Here is a 19,660-nt window from a genome sequence, read left to right on the forward strand (position 1 = left end):
CACCTTTATTGTTAGCAAATTTAGGAAAGCTATGTAATTTATTTTACCTATTTAAAGACACATAAGCCGTGAATAAAAATCATATTACAATTTTGATTCAAAGTTAGAGTGATTTTCTTGGTTCTCTAAGAACTATATCGAACTTTTCAATATTTGCTTGTGGAGTTCAAATTCGACTTATCAATAGGTTATTCTGCACCCTATTTTGGCGTTTTCACCATACCAAGGTTCTTATCTCAAAATAGATAAAGGGTCTAGGTCTTCCATTGATAATTTGTGATTAGACAGTCTAAATTAATCTTTGTTACGGGTTTAGAGGTAAGTTGCTCTAAGTTCATATCAGATTTATATGATTTTGTAGAAATGCTTCAATTGTAGAAAAAAAAATAATATACTCAATTAATAGAGTTTTGAGTCAATTTCAGAAGTTTCTCATCTTAGAAGCCAAGGAAAAGCAAGAGATGACCATTTTCAAGGTACTATATCAGTGTCCAAGCATATTTTGAAGCACCAAGCCTTATCATGAGCTAAGGAACAACCTTAGAAGAGCCCTAAGATCCATACATGCATAGAGATCAAGTGTTGGGTGTGTACACCTCAAGGAGTAGGGTGTATATGTTGCAAATAAAGTAACAAGGTGGAAAATTTGAATCATAAGGCATGTACACATTTAATCGTCGCATGTACATGCCACCTTTACACCTTTGGACCAAGAATCAAGGCATGTGCATACCTAAATGTGAGGTCACATGTCTAGCTAACCCAATAACCCTTTTTTCTTTAGGTTTGGGCTATTTGTTGGTCATGTTTGGAGTTTTAATGAAGCATGCGAGGGACATGTGATTGATATGGACCATTTGATCCAGATCAAAGGGTAATTAGGTTAAAAGAGATAGGCTTGCTTTAGGATTTAGTACAAGAAAGGAAATTTACGCTAATAAAGTGAGCTTTTGGAAGAATTAGACAACATACCACCAAAGTTAGAGATGGAAAGTGCATTTTAGAGAGAGAAGCTCTAGGATTTTAAGATTTTCTCAAAGATACCATAAAATTTAAGTATCAAGGGTGATACGAACCTAGGTCAATGATGAGAATCCGCCTAAGCTCGCACAACTGACAACCCACTAGGGTGCTGACCCGATACAAATGAAGACCTGGCCGATCACTAGGGCTCAAGCTAAGAGATCTAAGGACAACCTGGCTAATTTTTATCCAGGGAGTAATTAATTCTCAAAGGGGCTTGTCAATACCCAAATATACAAGATCCGTTTTAAGCATACAAGTGGTGAAGGCTGGTACGGACCCAGATAGCTGTTTTCGTGCAAATATGGACTTCGGATAGCAAGAAATGGTTCCAACACTTTATGGATTCAATGAATATCATTAAGAGGACATGGAATGCAGCCAAGGTAGAATCAAAAGCATCTAAAATGGGCTTGTATGGATAGTAAGTCAATTGGGCCGAAAATATGCTGTTTAGCTGCTAGCTTTGACTATTCATTGAATTAGGGTGTGGAATAACCTATTGAGAAGTCACATTTGAACTCCACAAACAAAGCTTGACAAAGTTCGATATAGTTCTTAGAGTACCAAGAGAATCACTCTCACTTTGAATCAAAATTGTAATCTCCTCTTTATTCATGACTTATGTGCCTTTAAATAGGCAAAATAAATTACAAAGCTTTCCTAAATTTGCTAAAAGTAAAGGTGGAATAATAATGATGAAAAATAGATTTAGGAAATCTAATTTTGATAGGTTTAGGAAACCTAATGTGATTAGGTTTAGAAAGCCTAATTTGGTTAGGTTTAGGAAACCTAATGTGGTTAGGTTTAGGAAACGTAATTTAACTCCTAGTTTCCTAATTTGAATGGCCTTTAATTCTTTGACAAATTCAACTCTAATAAAATTAGGAAAGTAAATAGGCAACATACTAAAATCCAATCAAAACATAAATAAAAATTAATATTTTCCTAATTATAAAATTTGGCCAAGCTTAGTTGGATGCCATGTCACCATATGATGCCACATCATCATGTTGTAGAAGCTCATGCGTTAAACTCTCCTTCATGTTGGCATCCACCATCCCAATCATATGGACCAATTTTAGTTCATCTTCACTAATGAACTTGCTTCCTTAGGTTGTAAACACCTCCTAGATTAAACCATTTAGTGCATTTTTCAATCTCTTTGCTCATGCTCGGGTTATGGGTCGTGTAGACATTTGTAGTGGATCTGGGCTCCATCTTGAAGGGCTCTTGGTCATGTCCTCATCATTCTCTTCTTCTTGAAAATGATTTGTCCTCAAATTGTCACCTGCACAAAAAGGAGATAAATCAGCGACATTAAAAGTAGCATTTACATTATACTCACCTGGAAGATCTAATTTGTAAGCATTGTCATTAAGTCTCTCCAATACTTGGAAGGGACCATCTCCATGTGTCATGAGTTTAGACTTTCGTTGTACAGGAAATCTTTCCTTTCTCAAATACAACCAAACCCAATCTCCAGGCTTAAAAACAACTTGTTGGCGCCCTTTATTTGCTTCCTTCATGTATTGTTTGGTTCTCCTCTCACTGTTAGCTTTGGCCTTCTCATGTAGTTGCCTAACAAAATCAGCTTTCTTTTTCCCATCTAAATTAGCACACTTACTCAAAGGTAAAGGTGTTAAATCCAATGGAGTTAAAGGATTAAAACCATAAACAATTTCAAAAGGTGAAAATTTGGTGGCTAAATGTACAGATCTATTGTAAACAAATTCAACATGAGGTAAACATTCTTTTCAAGTTTTGATATTCTTACTTATCAATGCATGCAACAAAGTAGACAAAGTTCTATTTACTACCTTTGTTTGTCCCTCAGTTTGTGGATGACAAGTAGTAGAAAACAACAATTTAGTACCTAACTTAGCCCACAATGTTTTCCAAAAGTAACTTAAGAATTTTACATCTCTATCACACACTATTGTTGTTTAACAATTTCTTTAAAGAACAAATCAGCAATATGAGATGCATCATCGGTTTTATGACATGCAATAAAATGTGTCATTTTAGAAAACCTATCCACAACCACAAAAATCGAATCCCTACCTTTCCTTGTTCTAGGCAACCCTAAAACAAAGTCCATAGAAATATCTACCCAAGGGTGGTTAGGTATAGGAAGTGGCACGTACAACCCATGTGGTTGCAGCCATGATTTAGATTGCTTACATTTAATGCATCTATAAAAAATTCTTTCTACATCTTTTTTCATATCTGGCCAATAAAAATGCTCTTGTAGAACAGTTAAGGTTTTAGCTATTCCAAAGTGTCCCATTAATCCCCTACCATAAGATTCCCTAACAAGTAAATCACGCAAAGAACAACTTGGCACACAAAGTTTATTTTCCTTGAACAAGAATCCTTCAAATTTATAAAACTTTCCCTCAGCATGCCTTTCACTAAATTTGTAAATTTCACCAAGGCCATGATCTAAAGCATATAATTCTTTAATTTGTTCTAAACCAAGTAATTTAGCATCCAAAGTAGAAAGTAATACATACCTACGGGATAATACATCAGCTACAATACATACCGATTAAGCTTTCCTTGTCCTTTTATGTGCTTCAAAGACTCATGATCTGTATGAATCACAAACTTTATAGGCCATAAGTAGTGCTGCCATGTCTCCAATGCTCTAACCAATGCATATAGCTCTTTATCATAAGTTGGGTAGTTTAAGGCGGCCCCACTTAGCTTTTCACTAAAATAAGCAATTGGTTTTTCTTCCTGCATAAAAAAAGCACCTATACCTATTCCTGATGCATCATATTCAATCTCAAAAGTTTTGGAAAAGTTAGGCAACACCAAGAAAGGAGCATTTGTTAGTTTTTCTTTTAACAAATTAAAAGACCTTTCTTGAGCTTCTCCCCATTGAAAACCTACACTCTTCTTAATAACCTCTATCAAAGGTGCAGCAATAGTACTAAAATCTTTAACAAACCTTCGATAGAAACTAGCTGAACCATGGAAGCTTCTAACTTGGGTGATACTAGTTGGCTTTTACCTTCTCTTGATCAACTTTGATACCTACAGCACTAATCACAAAGCCTAGAAACACAAGCTCAGATTTACAAAAGTCACACTTTTTAAGATTGCCATCAAGTCTTTCTTTCCTAAGAACATCTAAAATTAACCTAAGATGCCCTACATGCTCTTCTAAACTCCTACTATATACAAGGATATCATCAAAGTACACAACCATAAATTTTCCAATGTAAGCACACAAAACATGATTCATAAGTCTCATGAAAGTACTAGGGGCATTAGTTAACCCAAATGGCATAACCAACCACTCATACAAACCATGCTTTGTTTTAAATGCTATTTTCCATTCATCACCTTCCTTCATGCGAATTTGATGATAACCACTCTTAAGATCAATTTTTGAAAACATGCATGCACCATACAATTCATCAAGCATATCATCTAACCTAGGAATAGGATGACGATATTTGACAATTATATTGTTAATATCCCTACAATCTACACATATTCTCCATGTTCCATCTTTCTTAGGGACTAATAACATAGGTATAGCACATGAACTCATGCTCTCTCTAACATACCCCTTTTAAAGCAATTCACTTACCTGCCTTTGAAGTTCCTTTGTCTCCTCTAGATTACTCCTATAAGCCGGCCAGATTGGAATTGTTGATCCTATAACAAAATCAATTTGATGTTCGATACCTCTAATCAGTGGTAACCCACTAGGAATCTCCTCAGGAAAGACATCATCGAACTGCTGCAAAAGATAAACAATAGAACTAGGCAAAACAAATTCATCAAAGTTAGTTAAATGATTCATATATGCTTCTTTGTACATCATTACAATCATAGGCTTTCTACAACAAAAAAACTTCTTCATCTCACTTTGTTTTGCATAAAAACTCTCTTTTTTCTTTCCATTCTTTTTCTTTTCTTTTTCACTCACACTCTCATCCTCACCACTCTTTTTCTTCTTTTGGTGGTTGGATACAGTTTGATTGTGTTGTTGTTCAGTTTCTCTCCGCTTTTGTAAAGCCAATTGATCATCAAAAACTTGTTTAGGAGTCATCGACATAACCACCACTCGTTCATCCTTGAAATTGAAGACAACCTTATTAGTGCGACCATGATGATTAGTATCTCTATCAAATTGCCATGGACATCCTATAAGCAAATGAACAGCTTGCATTGGTACCACATCATAAATAACCTCATCTTCATAATCACCAATAGAGAATGCAATCTTCACTTGCATATTCACCTTCAGCTCTCCACAATCATTAAACCATTGTAGCTTATATGGTTCTGGATGCTTCATAGTGGGTAAACCTAGCTTTTCAATCATAGTAAGACTAGCAACATTAGTACAACTTCCTCCATCAATAATCATACTACATACCTTATCCTTGACTTTGCACCTAGTATGAAAGATGTTCTCTCGTTGCACTTCCTTCTCATTTTTATATACAGTTAAAGCTCTTTTAGCAACCAATGACAAGTCCCCTCCAACTGGATACTTGTAATCTTCTTCATCTTCATCACCAACATCCTCCAATGGTGGTATGGATTCATTGTCCAACTCTTCTTCTTCAGTTTCAATGTCTCCACTTTCCCGAATTACCATGACCCTCTTATAAGGACATTAACTTGCAATATGACCCCTGCCTTGACATTTAAAGCACATGATATCTCGATTTCTAGTTAAAGATGAATCGGATTTGCTTACTTGCTTAGATGAGGATGGTTCGGCCTTAACTTCGAATTTAGCCCGTGTGGTGGCTTTATCTTCAAACTTGGGTTGATTTGGTTTCCATGTGGATGGGCTTGCTTTCCAAGTGTGTTGAGCAATACTAGGTCTTGTGGTACCCCTCATCTTAAGTTGTTGCTCTACTTTGATGGCCATGTGCAGCATTTTCTCAATCTCCACATAATGGTGCAAGTCTACTTGATTTACTATTTTCTATTCAAACCAGCCAAGAAACGTCCCATTGTAGCCTCCCTATCCTCCTCAATGTTAGCCCTAATCATAAGGATTTCCATCTCCTTATAATAGTCATCCACACTTCTATTTCCTTGAGACAAGCTTTGTAATTTCTGAAAAATACTCCTATAGTAATGGCTAGGTACAAAACGCTTCCTCATCAAAGCCTTCATCTCCTCCCATGTATCTATAGGTCTTTGTCCTACTCGCCTCCTAGAAAGTGTCTTTTTGTCCCACCATCCAATAGCATAGTCCATGAATTCAACAGCGGCTAATTTCACCTTTTTTGCCTCGGAGTAGTTCTGACAATCAAATACCATCTCAATCCTCTTCTCCCACTCGAGATATGCTTATGGATCACTTTTACCTTGGAATGATGGTAATTTCATCTTAATTCCTCCATAGTCACTGCCTCGGTCTAACCTCTCTCTACCATGGAATTGGTTTGATGTGTAAAATCAACTCGCAAGTGCACGAATCATTTTCAAGTAATAAAGTGGAAAAATAGGGTTGTCGTACCCAAGGGATTAAGTATTAAGTACCAAAGATAATTAGGTTTTGATAATATTTGAACTAAAATTTAAGATGGCAATTGAAAACTAAATAAACGAAATTAAACGAAAGCAATCAATTAAAATTAGATCAATTTCAAGTAAGAGAGAGAATTGAATAATTATGAATACTAGGGCATTTGATTTCACCACTAACTATTCCAATTTAATTACTTAAATATGTGAATTTAATTAACTAGTAAATTTGTTAACCACATTTAGTCACAAAATTAATCAAAAGTAGTTTCCACTCACAATTGATAATATTCACATAACCTAATTTATTCCTTCCGGCCTATAAATTAAATCATGCAAATTCATCAAGCATAGATTAAGCAAATAATATGGCATGAGACATAACTATATTCCAATCAATTATGCATTCATGTAAATCATTGGAGATCCATAATGTGGTGGGGGCTATATATATAGGACCTTGGGAATCTTTTTCTCTCTTTATTTTCAATGTGGGAGTCTTAGAAGATACCTTTTTTAGGCCATGAAAAGGGTTGGACGAATTTCATATGTAAAAAGGAAACTGGATATTACTTGCTCTCTACTACTTTCCTTTTATCTAATTCCTCCTAAAAAAATAGTTAATTAGTCTAATTTACCCTTAATGAAGCATGTGATATGACATGTGTCTCATTAATGATAAATTAACCTATTATTGCCACTTGTTTTTATCTTGGCCCTCAAATTGTCTTGATTCCCTCTTTTGATCAATGGTGGAGATTTAACTAGAACATTATTTTTTATAAATTCTAAACTTTAAATTATGATAACTCTTTGCTCGCACCTCGAAATCCAAAAATAACGAGACATTTGAAATCCTCAGATCGTGATGATTCATATGACATCCACTTCCATCATGAAGTTCCCGATAAAATCTTTATGGAATCTTCAAGGTATCTTTTTAGAATCTTTTTAATGCTTAGTCCGTTCGAGCTCAAATCTTGCTTCCCACCATAATTCGACCTAAGGAATCCATTTTTATGGTTGTTTTCTTAAAATTCTTCCTCTTTTACCTAGATTAAGAAAAATACATAATTAAGTATCTTTCCATAACAAATTAACACAAACTAACAAATATTAAGATATAAATATGGCATAAAATCATCAATATTTTAGACCTAACAAATACCCCCAAACTTAAGATTTGCTAGTCCCTAGCAAAGAAAAAGAATAAGAAAATGAAATTTTATTTAAAGAACATAAGATACTTTAATGAGGTGCCTCAAAGATTGTATAACATATGACTTTTCAAATGGTTTCAAAGTAATTATGTAACTCAATACCTTATATTCTATCCAACATATATGATACTTCCAATGTGTGTGTGTGGAAATCAATTTATACACTTAATTATCATATGCTTGAATAAATTTACAAGAATTAGAGATTGATAATAACGTATGAACTACCATATGCTTGACTTAATTATCACTCTCCACTAATGTAGGTTAACACACCACCTTAAATCATTAGGACTTCATGGTTTCTATTGTTAAGGCTAATGGATAAGGCTAAAGAAAGAAAAGGATATGATATAATAAATCAAAGAAAGAAAGCTAAAATTAAATATCAATGAATAAATTACTTGTAAAATTTGTTTCTTTATTAGAACTTCTTTTCTTATTTTAACTTCAATTTCAAGATCCTTTTTCTCCTTTTTATTGTGCATACCTTCTTCAAATCACACATATTCTTTCTTTATTTTATTTTTTTTTCCTTTCTTTTCCACTAAACCCCCAAACTTATTTTTCTTCTAAATGCACATTCAAACCTCCGATTTACGCAAAAATGCATCCTAGAGCCAAATTCACCAAATACTTAACCTCCAAACTTTATTTTATTTTTTTCCTTTTTTTCTTTTCCAACACTCAAACACGCTCACAAGCATATATTCATATCAATTCAATTAAAGCTCTCTTCGTAGTATGTTCAAGGTAGGAAAAAGAAATTTAAGGTGTTAGGTCTAAAATATTGATGATTTTATGCCATATTTATAGCTTAATATTTGTTAGTTTGTGTTAAATTTGTTATGGAAAGATACTTAATTATGTATTTTTCTTAATCTAGGTAAAAGAGGAAGAATTTTAAGAAAACAACCATAAAAATGGATTCCTTGGGTCGAATTATGGTGGGAAGCAAGATTTGAGCTCGAACGGACTAAGCATTAAAAAGATTCTAAAAAGATACCTTAAAGATTCCATAAAGATTCTATCGAGAATTTCATGGTGGAAGTGGATGTCATATGAATCATCACAATCTGAGGATTTCAAATGTCTCGTTAGTTTTGGATTTCGAGGTGCGAGCAAAGAGTTATCATCATTTAAAGTTTGGAATTTATAAAAAGGAATATTCTAGTTAAATCTCCACCATTGATCAAAAGAGGGAATCAAGGCAATTTGAGGGCCAAGATAAAAACAAGTGGCAATAATTGGTTAATTTATCATTAATGAGGCACATGTCATGTCACATGCTTCATTAAGGGTAAATTAGACTAATTAACTATTTTTTTAAGAGGAATTAGATAAAAGGAAAGTAGTAGAGAGCAAGTAATATACAGTTTCCTTTTTACACATGAAATTCGTCCAACCATTTTCATGGCCTAAAAAAGGTATCTTCCAAGACTCCCACATTGAAAATAAAGAGAGAAAAAGATTCCCAAGGCCCTATATATATAGCCCCCACCACATTGAAGGAAGATATACAAGTTTAGAGAGTTATTTGAGAGCTTTTAGCAGGCTGAAATAGAAACAAACCAAATTTTGGGAGTTTCTAAGATTCTCTTAAGGGTTCTAGAGTTTTAAAGTTTTAGAGTTTTAGAAGATCAATTGGAGAGCTTGGAGGAGGCATAAAGACGTGGGCTTGCTTGGAGAAGAAGGCTACGACTTTGAGAGCTCTTGGAGGAGAATTGCTTCAATAGTTTTTATTCTCTTTTCCTTGCTCTTTAATTGTGAATCTTATTATTTTTAATAATTATGGATGTTGAAATTATTTTTACCATGAACTAATTTTCATAGCTAGGGCTATGATGTAGCCCTAACTATGAAGGTTTAATTATTTTAATATATGTTGAGTTTTATTTAATTAGTAATATGTTTTGTTAATAAATCATTGATATACTTAATGCTTTCATAGGCCGGAAGGAATGAATGATTTTAATAATATTTGAGCTTGGAAAAGGATAATATTATGGATCTCCAATGATTTACATGAATGCATAATTGATTGGAAAATAGTTATGTCTCATGCCATATTATTTGCTTAATCTATGCTTGATGAATTTGCATGATTTAATTTATAGGCCGGAAGGAATAAATTAGGTTATGTGAATATTATCAATTGTGAGTGGAAACTACTTTTGATTAATTTTGTGATTAAGTATGGTTAACAAAATTACTAGTTAATTAAATTTACATATTTAAGTAATTAAATTGGAATAGTTAGTGGTGAAATCAAATGCCCTAGTATTCATAATTATTCAATTCTCTCTCTTACTTGAAATTGATCTAATTTTAATTGATTGCTTTTGTTTAATTTAGTTTATTTAGTTTTCAATTGCCATCTTAAATTTTAGTTCAAATATTATCAAAACCTAATTATCTTTGGTACTTAATACTTAATCCCTTGGGTACGACAACCCTATTTTTCCACTTTATTACTTGAAAATGATTCGTGCACTTGCGAGTTGATTTTACACATCATAAGGCTCAAAAATGGTAAGTAAATGTGCTTTAATGAAGAAAAGGCTCTAATACATCTTTATGCATCCTAAAGGCTTAAATAAGGTACTAGTGGAAGATAATGTATTAGGTTGGCTTGAAAGGCTCAAACTTAAACAAAGATGGCCTAAATCATGTTCTTTGTAATTGATACGAACCTAGGACGACCTGCTCCTAAACCCGTATTATATTAGCCTGGATCTTTAATTAAGTTCAAGTTCTAATGGAGTGGACCTCAACCCCTAACCAACCTGTGGTTAGAAACCTTGGTATAATGTAGACGCCATAATAGGGGATGGAAAACCTATTGATAAGTCAAGCTAAACCAACCAATTCTCTAATGGTATTTTAGGTGTTCTCAAAGAACAAAGAGATAATTAATCTCACAAGTATTTTCTCAATCAAATCAAAGTTTATTCTTATTGATAACTAAGCCTTTAAATAGGCTACAAAGCCATGAAATAAAACCCTAGAACATAAAGAAAACCAGCCACCACACATAAAGAAACCTAGTTGGCTGAAACTATACTTCCTTTCCTAATCTAAGTTTGATTAATTAATTCCTTTATATTAAATTAGGAATTAATTAATTTACAATGGAAAGAATAAAATAAAAACCTTCCTAAAGTTATTTTTCCAGAAAATAAATAAATAAAAGCCAAAAAATAATGGTAGTTTCCTAAAACAAAAAGTAAAAACAAATTAGGAAACTAAAAATGCTAGCCTTTTTGATCAAGTTGACTTTGATCAATCTTTGACCTCTTTGAGCTTCAAATCAGCTTCTAGATTCTTTTTAGGATGCCAAATAAGCTGAATATGAAGTCCCACACGTTGCCCATGCTTGGAAAAATAAGAAAAGGCTAATACAGTAAAATACAGTAAAGCCAGCAAGCAATACAGCAAATTCGGCCAAATTGTTGATGCTGTCCGTACAATCCCTTTTTGATTGCATTTGAGGCTGCTTTAACTGGATTCCATGACCTCTTAGGCATATGTATTGAACCCATAAAGCATTGGAACCATTTCATGCTTCCCGGACTCCAAAAATGTACCAAAACCATCACCCGGGTCTGTATCGGCTTCCACCACTTGGATGCTTAAAATAGGCTTTGTATCTTCAAGTATGGACAAGCTCTGTTGAGATTGATTACCCCCTGTATAAATACTCCCAGGTTATCCTTAAATCTCTTAATTTGAGCTCTTGTGATTGGCCTAGTCTTCATCCATGTCGAGTCAGCACCCCAGCAGGTTATCGGTGGAGCGGGCTCGGGCGGAATCACATCAGTAATGCATTCACCTAGGATTTCGCCTCAAGCAATAATCAAGAAAGTTCTAGAGTTCAATTAATAATAAAGTACTCTAATTCATGCAAACCTTCTTCAAAACACAATCTAAATTATGCATTATTGATTATGTGCTCAAAATTTATTGAAAGTAACAATAAGTGAATTCAAGCATTTAGGCATACACAAAAACAAATCCACCATCTAAAAACCAATTTATTTTCAATCATAGTCTTATCATTGGCTCATTAAAGTACTTAAGAAAACACCACAAAAACAATTTTTTTTTTTAATAATGAAGGAAAATAAAAACTAAAACTAACATTTTTGAAAACTTATAAAAACACTTAAATGGACAAGATTTAAAAGATGCAAAGCATGCTTTTCACCCCCAAACTTAAAATGAACAATGTCCTCATTGTGAAAAACATAAAATAAAGCAAAAGTAAATAAAAGGTAAAGAATACTCCCCTTTGAAGACATGGAATGTTCCTCGTAATGTGAAAACTTGAGAAAAACCTACATGTTGCATTTTCCCTACACACCACGCGGCCAAAAAGAAGGGCATGTATCCATACAATTTGATGTACTCCAATGCATATTCAAGGTGGTTATACTCCAAAAACCTAACTTTAAACTTGAAATTCTCAACATTCATCTTTTGCTCTTTTACACCTAAACATCTTAAAACCTTGCAAAAATTCAAACAAAACACATCAAAAAACCTAAAAACAAGAAAACAACTAAAAACAACTAAAATAAATAGATAAATATAAGGTAAAGAAAGAAACTTGGGTTGCCTCCCAAAAGCGCTTGTTTAAAGTCATTAGCTTGACTCCTCCCTTTAACTTAATTAAGATCATCCAAGTAGAGGCTAGTCTCAAGCACTCCACCTTCATAATGTGGCTTCAACCGTTGCCCATTCACCTTAAAACTTTCATGTCCTAGTTTGGTGATTTCAATTGCTCCACTTGGAAAATTTTGTACAACATCATATGGTCCACTCCATCTTGATCTGAATTTACCTGGAAACAATTTAAGTCTAGAGTTATAAAGAAGTACCTTTTGTCCAACATGAAAGTTCCTCTTTTTAATCATCTTGTCGTGCCATCTCTTTGTCTTTTCTTTGTAAATCTTTGCATTCTCGAAAGCATCCATCCTAAATTCTTCAAGTTCATCCAATTGTAATAGCCTATTCTTGTCCACTGCCTCTTGATCAAAATTGAGAAACTTGGTTGCCCAATATGCTTTATGCTCCAATTCCATGGGAATATGACATTCCTTACCAAAAACCAGTTTATACGGAGAAGTACCAATGGGGGTCTTGTAAGCGGTCCGATATGCCCAAAGTGCATCATCTAGCTTTAAGCTCCAATCCTTTCTTGAAGCATTGACCGTCTTCTCCAAAATCCTCTTTATTTCCCTGTTTGAAATTTCTACTTGCCCACTAGTTTGTGGGTGGTAAGGAGTAGCAATTTTATGTCTAACACCATAATTAGCAAGAAGGGATTCAAATTGTTTGTTGCAAAAATGAGTGCCACCATCACTAATGATTGCTCGGGGTGTACCAAATCTAGTAAAAATGTATTTTTTAAAAAATTTTACTACAACTCATGCATCATTAGTAGGTAGTGCAGTAGCTTCAACCCATTTAGAAACATAATCCACAGCAACTAAAATATATTTATTACCACAAGAAGGAAAAGGACCCACGAAATCAATACCCCAAACATCAAACAATTCTACCTCAAGGATATTCTTCAAAGGCATCTCATTCTTCCTTGATACGTTCCCCGTTCTCTGGCACCTATCACACCCTTGAACATAAATATTAGTATCTTTAAACATAGATGGCCAATAGAATCCAGAATTTAAAATTTTTGCTATGGTTTTTCTAGTCCCAAAATGCCCCCCATACTCACTAGAATGACAACTTTTAATAATGGACATTGTCTCTTCTCTAGCAACACACCTCCTAATTATACCATCGGCACACTTCTTAAAAAGATAGGGGTCATCCCAAAAGTAATACCTTCTTTCCTTAAGAAACTTATGCTTTTCATATGGTTTTTCCAAACTAGGCAGCATAACATTAGTAACCAAATAATTAACAACGTCAGCATACCAAGGTACATCAAACATACCATCAACCTTAAACACTTTCTCATCTGGAAAACACTCTTTTATATCTCTTTCTTCTTTTTCCCCACTCAATTCCAACCTAGACAAGTGATCAGCTACTAGGTTTTCTACTCCTTTTTTATCCAAAATTTCTAAGTCAAACTCTTGGAGTAACAAAACCCATCTAATTAACCTAGGTTTAGACTCTTTCTTACTCATGAGGTACTTAATTGCACTATGATCGGTATAGACAATGGTCTTAGAACCTAACAAATATGCTCTAAACTTATCAAAAGCAAAGACAATGGCAAGCATCTCTTTCTCAGTAGTACCATAATTAAGTTGAGCATCATTCAAAGTTCTAGAAGCATAATAAATCACATGCAGTTTTTTATCTTTCCTTTGTCGCAAAACAGCTCCTATAGCATAATCACTAGCATCACACATAATTTTAAAAGGTAGATTCCAATTAGGAGTACACATAATGGGAGAACATATTAATTTTTTGTTCAAAAGATTAAAAGCATGCATGCATTCATCATCAAAAACAAAAGGAACATCTTTATTCAACAAGTTACAAAGAGGTTTAGTTATCTTGGAAAAATCCTTAATAAATCTCCTATAAAAGCCCGCATGCCCAAGAAAACTCCTAATACCTTTTATTGAAGTAGGTGGAGGCAATTTCGCTATAACTTCTATTTTAGCTTTATCTACCTCAATTTCCCTTTTAGAAACCTTATGACCTCAAACTATGCCCTCTTGAACCATAAAGTGACATTTTTCCCAATTAAACACAAGATTCGTTTCTTTACACCTTAGAAGAACCCTAGATAAATTTTGCAAGCAAGAGGTAAAAGAATCACCAAATACACTAAAATCATCCATAAAAATTTCAATGATATCTTCTACCATATTCGAAAAGATGGACATCATACACCTTTGAAAGGTTGCAGATGCATTGCATAAACTAAAAGGCATCCTTCTATAGGCAAAAGTTCCATAAGGACAAGTAAAAGTAGTCTTTTCTTGATCATAAGAGGCAATAGCTATTTGATTGTAACTGCTATAACCATCTAAAAAACAATAATATTCCTTACCGGCTAAACTTTCTAACATTTGATCAATGAATGACAAAGGAAAATGGTCTTTTCTAGTGGCCTTATTAAGCTTCCTATAATCAATACACACTCTCCACCCAGTAACTAACCTAGTAGGAATAAGCTCACTCTTATCATTCTCTTGCACAGTCATCCCACCTTTCTTAGGAACTACTTGAATAGGACTTACCCAATTACTATTCGAAATAGGATAGATAATCCCGGCATCTAAAAGCTTTAAAATCTCACCATGAACCACTTTCTTAAGATTAGGATGAAGCCTCCTTTGATGTTCTACAGTCGGTTTATGGTCTTCCTCCATAAGTATTTTGTGCAGACAAATAGAGGGGCTAATACCCTTAATATCAGCTATAGTCCAACCTAGTGTAGTTTTTTGTTCTCTTAAAACTTCTAAAAGTTTGGCTTCTTGGTCCTCACTAAGGGCGGATGAAATTATTACCGGAAGGGTATTATTAAATCCTAGAAAAGCATATTTTAAATGACTAGGTAGTGGCTTCAAATCAATTATAGGTGGGTGCTCCACACTCGGTATCTTTCTAGGTCCACTCTCACCTAAATCCTCAAACTTTCCAACATAATCTACCTCACAGTGGGTGGCTATATCTATGATGTTACACTCTTGTTTTTCTTCTTCTGTATATGGTCCAAATAACTCACTCAATCCTGTGGGATCTAAATTACTTTCCTTTGCCATATCATTTACCAATTCATCACATGCATCGACAAGAAAGCAGCAAGAAATTTCATCAAGATTAGGAAATTTAACAACATTAGGGATTTGAAAACTTACCTCCTCATTGAGTACTCTAAGGGTTACTTGCCTTTGTTGTACATCAATTAGGGCACGTCCGGTTGCAAGAAATGGTCTTCCAAGAATGATTGGAATGTTGTCATCTTCCTCCATATCAAGTATCACAAAGTCTGCAGGGAATATGAACTTGTTTACTTTTACAAGTACATCCTCCAATATTCGCCTTGGCCTTTTAATGCTTCGATCTGCCATTTGAAGAGTCACTGTGGTAGGCTTCACATCTCCCACTCCAAGCTTCCTGTAAATTCTCCCACCTCCTCTTGTTTGACAATATCTCCTTCAAAAACTTAACATAGGAAGGCATTTGTTCTAAGGCATCTATGAAAGGGATATTTACATGCAATTGCTTAAATACATCAAGAAACTTTTTAAATTGATTATCTAACTTTGCATTCCTAAACCTAGATGGGAAAGGTGGAGGTGGGGTTTTCTTGTAGGCTTGATTCTTCTCCTCATTTTTGTTGTGCTTGTCAATAGGTTTGGTTAGGTAAGGTGCTGGTTCAACTTTCTTTGATCCAGTTGGTGAGCTCTCGGCCTCTCTTACATGTGGTGGTATGTACTTTGTTGGTGGAGACTTCATGGCATCACTTAAACCTTCATCTTTTCTCCTATAAGCCTCATTATGCTCCACATTTGATTTTGAGTTGTCATGTGTGACCAAGTGTGATGTTGAGTCTATAGGGCTCTCCTCATCTTCATCATCAAGAATTACCATCCATTTGTCACTTTCTTTAGGCCCGGCTACTTGCTTTCTACTTCTTAATGTAATGGCTTGATCCTGCTCCTTTGGGTTCTTCTCCGTTTGGCTTGGCAAAGTTCCTTGACTTCTTTGGAATTGAGTTGCTAATTGACCTATTTGGTTCTCCAAGCTTTTGATTGCAGCCATTTGGTTGTTGAACATTTGACTATGGTTTGTCAATTTTTGCTCAGTTCTCTGCATGAAAGAATTAGTATTATTAGATAACTCTTGCAAGGATTGTTCAAGTGAAGAAAAATGAGTTTGAGCTTGAGAAGAATTTTGATTTTGATGTGCAAGTTGCGGCTTTTGGTAGAATGGAGATTGGAATTGTTGTCTTTGAAACCCTCCACTTTGGCCTTGATTAGACCCTTGCTGATTGTTTTGTTGCTTTTGGAAGTTCCTTACAAAATTAACATCATCAGAAGCAAAGGGATTTCCAACTTGGCAATCCACACTCTTATGATCATGAGCACCACATAAATCACAAAATAAAAAAGTATTAGTAGATTGGATAGAATTCACCCGTATTTGACCAAATTGAGTGTTCAAGGGCTTCATGAATTGGGTTGCAAGTTGAGCTCCTAAGTTGTTAATATCAACGTCTTCCACGGCCTTTACTTGACTTCTTCCATTTAGTCTCCTCTCACTTGGATATTGGTAGTTATTATGGGCCATCTCTTCAATTAATTCAAATGCTTTTGATTGCCTCTTCTTCATTAAAGAACCTCCTGCAGCTGCATCTACCAATTGTTTGTTACCATAATCTAGACCGTTATAGAAAATCTGTACCTGTATCCATGTTGGAAAACCATGGTGTTGGCAACTTCTTAATAGTTCCTTGAAGCACTCCCATGCATCATACAAAGTCTCTTGGTCCCATTGACAAAAATTGTTTATATCACTTTTCAATTTTGCGGTCTTTGATGGAGGAAAAAATTTGTCTAGGAATTTTGGCTCCATAGCATCCCATGTAGTGATAGTACCTGCAGGTAAAGAATTTAACCACACTTTTTCCTTGTTTCTAAGAGACCAAGGAAAAAGTCTTAATCGAAAAGCATCATCAGAAACACCATTTTGTTTAGACATATCACACAATTGAAGAAAACTTGAAATATGCATGTTTGGATCTTCATGAGGCAAACCACAAAATTGAACATTATTAAGCAAAGAAGTAGTAGATGCTTCAATTTTAAAATTGTTTGCTTCAATGGCTGGTCTCCTTATGCAAGACAAATCACCAACTTTCTTGTGAGCAGCATAATCGAATATGGGCAAATCATCTTCTCTTTGGTTGGCCATTGCACCTTCTTGAGTTCCTTGGTCTATACGTACCCAAGTACCCCTTATGGCTTGTTTTCTAGGTGCTGGTTTATTTTCTAAGTCAACTTCCTCTTTGAACTCTTGATCACCACTATGACTCATACACAACACCTAATTCCTAAAAAGAGAGCAAGGAAAATAAATTAGAAAGAAAATTAGAAAATTGAACAAGAAAAAACAAATTATTAGAATTCTAATGTTGCTAACTAATCTAACAATTAAAATCAATTAGCAATAAAGAAAAACAAACTAACACTTAACTAAAAGATAAATGAAAATAACTCTAGGAAATAATGAACCAAACGAAAAGAATGCAAAAAATTAAACCCTTTTGTGCCGGTATGCTTTTAAAGTAAACAATTATGCCAAACTAAAATTTCAACTAAAAGTAAGCTAAACCTAATCTTATTCAACCAAACAAATAAAAAATAATAATAAAATCCCTAAGTATGCTGGACTTGTAACCTAAGCACCAATAAATTAAAAACACAATTTTGGTTTCAAGTACCACAAAATAAGTATTAAAAATTCAAAGCAAGTTGGCCAAACAAGCAAAGAATTAAAACCCTAGCATGCAACACTAAAACCAAAATTAAGAAACAAATATAAAAATTTAAAATAAGAAAACAATGATCAAAGTACTACTAAACCCAATCTGAATTAATATTAATGCCTTAATCCCCGGCAATGGCGCCAAAAACTTGATGTCTAAAATCAACTCGCAAGTGCACGAATTGTTTTCAAGTAATAAAATGGAAAAATAGGGTTGTCGTACCCAAGGGATTAAGTATTAAGTACCATAGATAATTAGGTTTTGATAATATTTGAACTAAAATTGAAGATGGCAATTGAAAACTAAATAAACTAAATTAAACAAAAGCAATCAATTAAAATTAGATCAATTTCAAGTAAGAGAGAGAATTGAATAATTATGAATACTAGGGCATTTGATTTCACCACTAACTATTCCAATTTAATTACTTAAATATGTGAATTTAATTAACTAGTAATTTTGTTAACCACATTTAATCACAAAATTAATCAAAAGTAATTTCCACTCACAATTGATAATATTCACATAACCTAATTTATTCCTTCCGGCCTATAAATTAAATCATGCAAATTCATCAAGCATAGATTAAGCAAATAATATGGCATGAGACATAACTATATTCCAATCAATTATGCATTCATGTAAATCATTGGAGATCCATAATATTATCCTTTTCCAAGCTCAAATATTATTAAAATCATTCATTCCTTCCGGCCTATGAAAGCATTAAGTATACCAATGATTTATTAACAAAACATATTACTAATTAAATAAAACTCAACATATATTAAAATAATTAAACCTTTATAGTTAGGGCTACATCATAGCCCTAGCTATGAAAATTAGTTCATGGTAAAAATAATTTCAACATCCATAATTATTAAAAATAATAAGATTCACAATTAAAGAGAAAGGAAAAGAGAATAAAAACTATTGAAGAAATTCTCCTCCAAGAGCTCTCAAAGTCGTAGCCTTCTTCTCCAAGCAAGCCCACGTCCCTCTGCCTCCTCCAAGCTCTCCAATTGATCTTCTAAAACTCTAAAACTTTAAAACCCTAGAACCCTTAAGAGAATCTTAGAAACTCTCAAAATTTGGTTTGTTTCTATTTAAGGTTCCTAAAAGCTCTTAAATAACTCTCTAAACTTGTATATCTTCCTTCAATGTGGTGGGGGCTATATATATAGGACCTTGGGAATCTTTTTCTCTCTTTATTTTCAATGTGAGAGTCTTGGAAGATACCTTTTTTAGGCCATGAAAAGGGTTGGATGAATTTCATGTGTAAAAAGGAAACTGGATATTACTTGCTCTCTACTACTTTCCTTTTATCTAATTCCTCCTAAAAAAATAGTTAATTAGCCTAATTTACCCTTAATGAAGCATGTGACATGACATGTGTCTTATTAATGATAAATTAACCAATTATTGCCAT

At 33.9% G+C, this 19,660-nt stretch overlaps 1 non-coding gene across 1 annotated transcript; it reads left to right on the forward strand.

The window, feature by feature from the left end:
- Window positions 1-17,163: 17,163 nt before the first annotated feature.
- LOC132799802 (small nucleolar RNA R71) lies at window positions 17,164-17,270 on the forward strand. The gene has a single exon (XR_009634681.1). It is a non-coding gene; the product is annotated as a small nucleolar RNA R71 (small nucleolar RNA).
- Window positions 17,271-19,660: the final 2,390 nt, after the last annotated feature.

Source organism: Ziziphus jujuba, chromosome 10 (genome assembly GCF_031755915.1).
Source record: "Ziziphus jujuba cultivar Dongzao chromosome 10, ASM3175591v1".
Lineage (NCBI taxonomy): Eukaryota > Viridiplantae > Streptophyta > Magnoliopsida > Rosales > Rhamnaceae > Ziziphus > Ziziphus jujuba.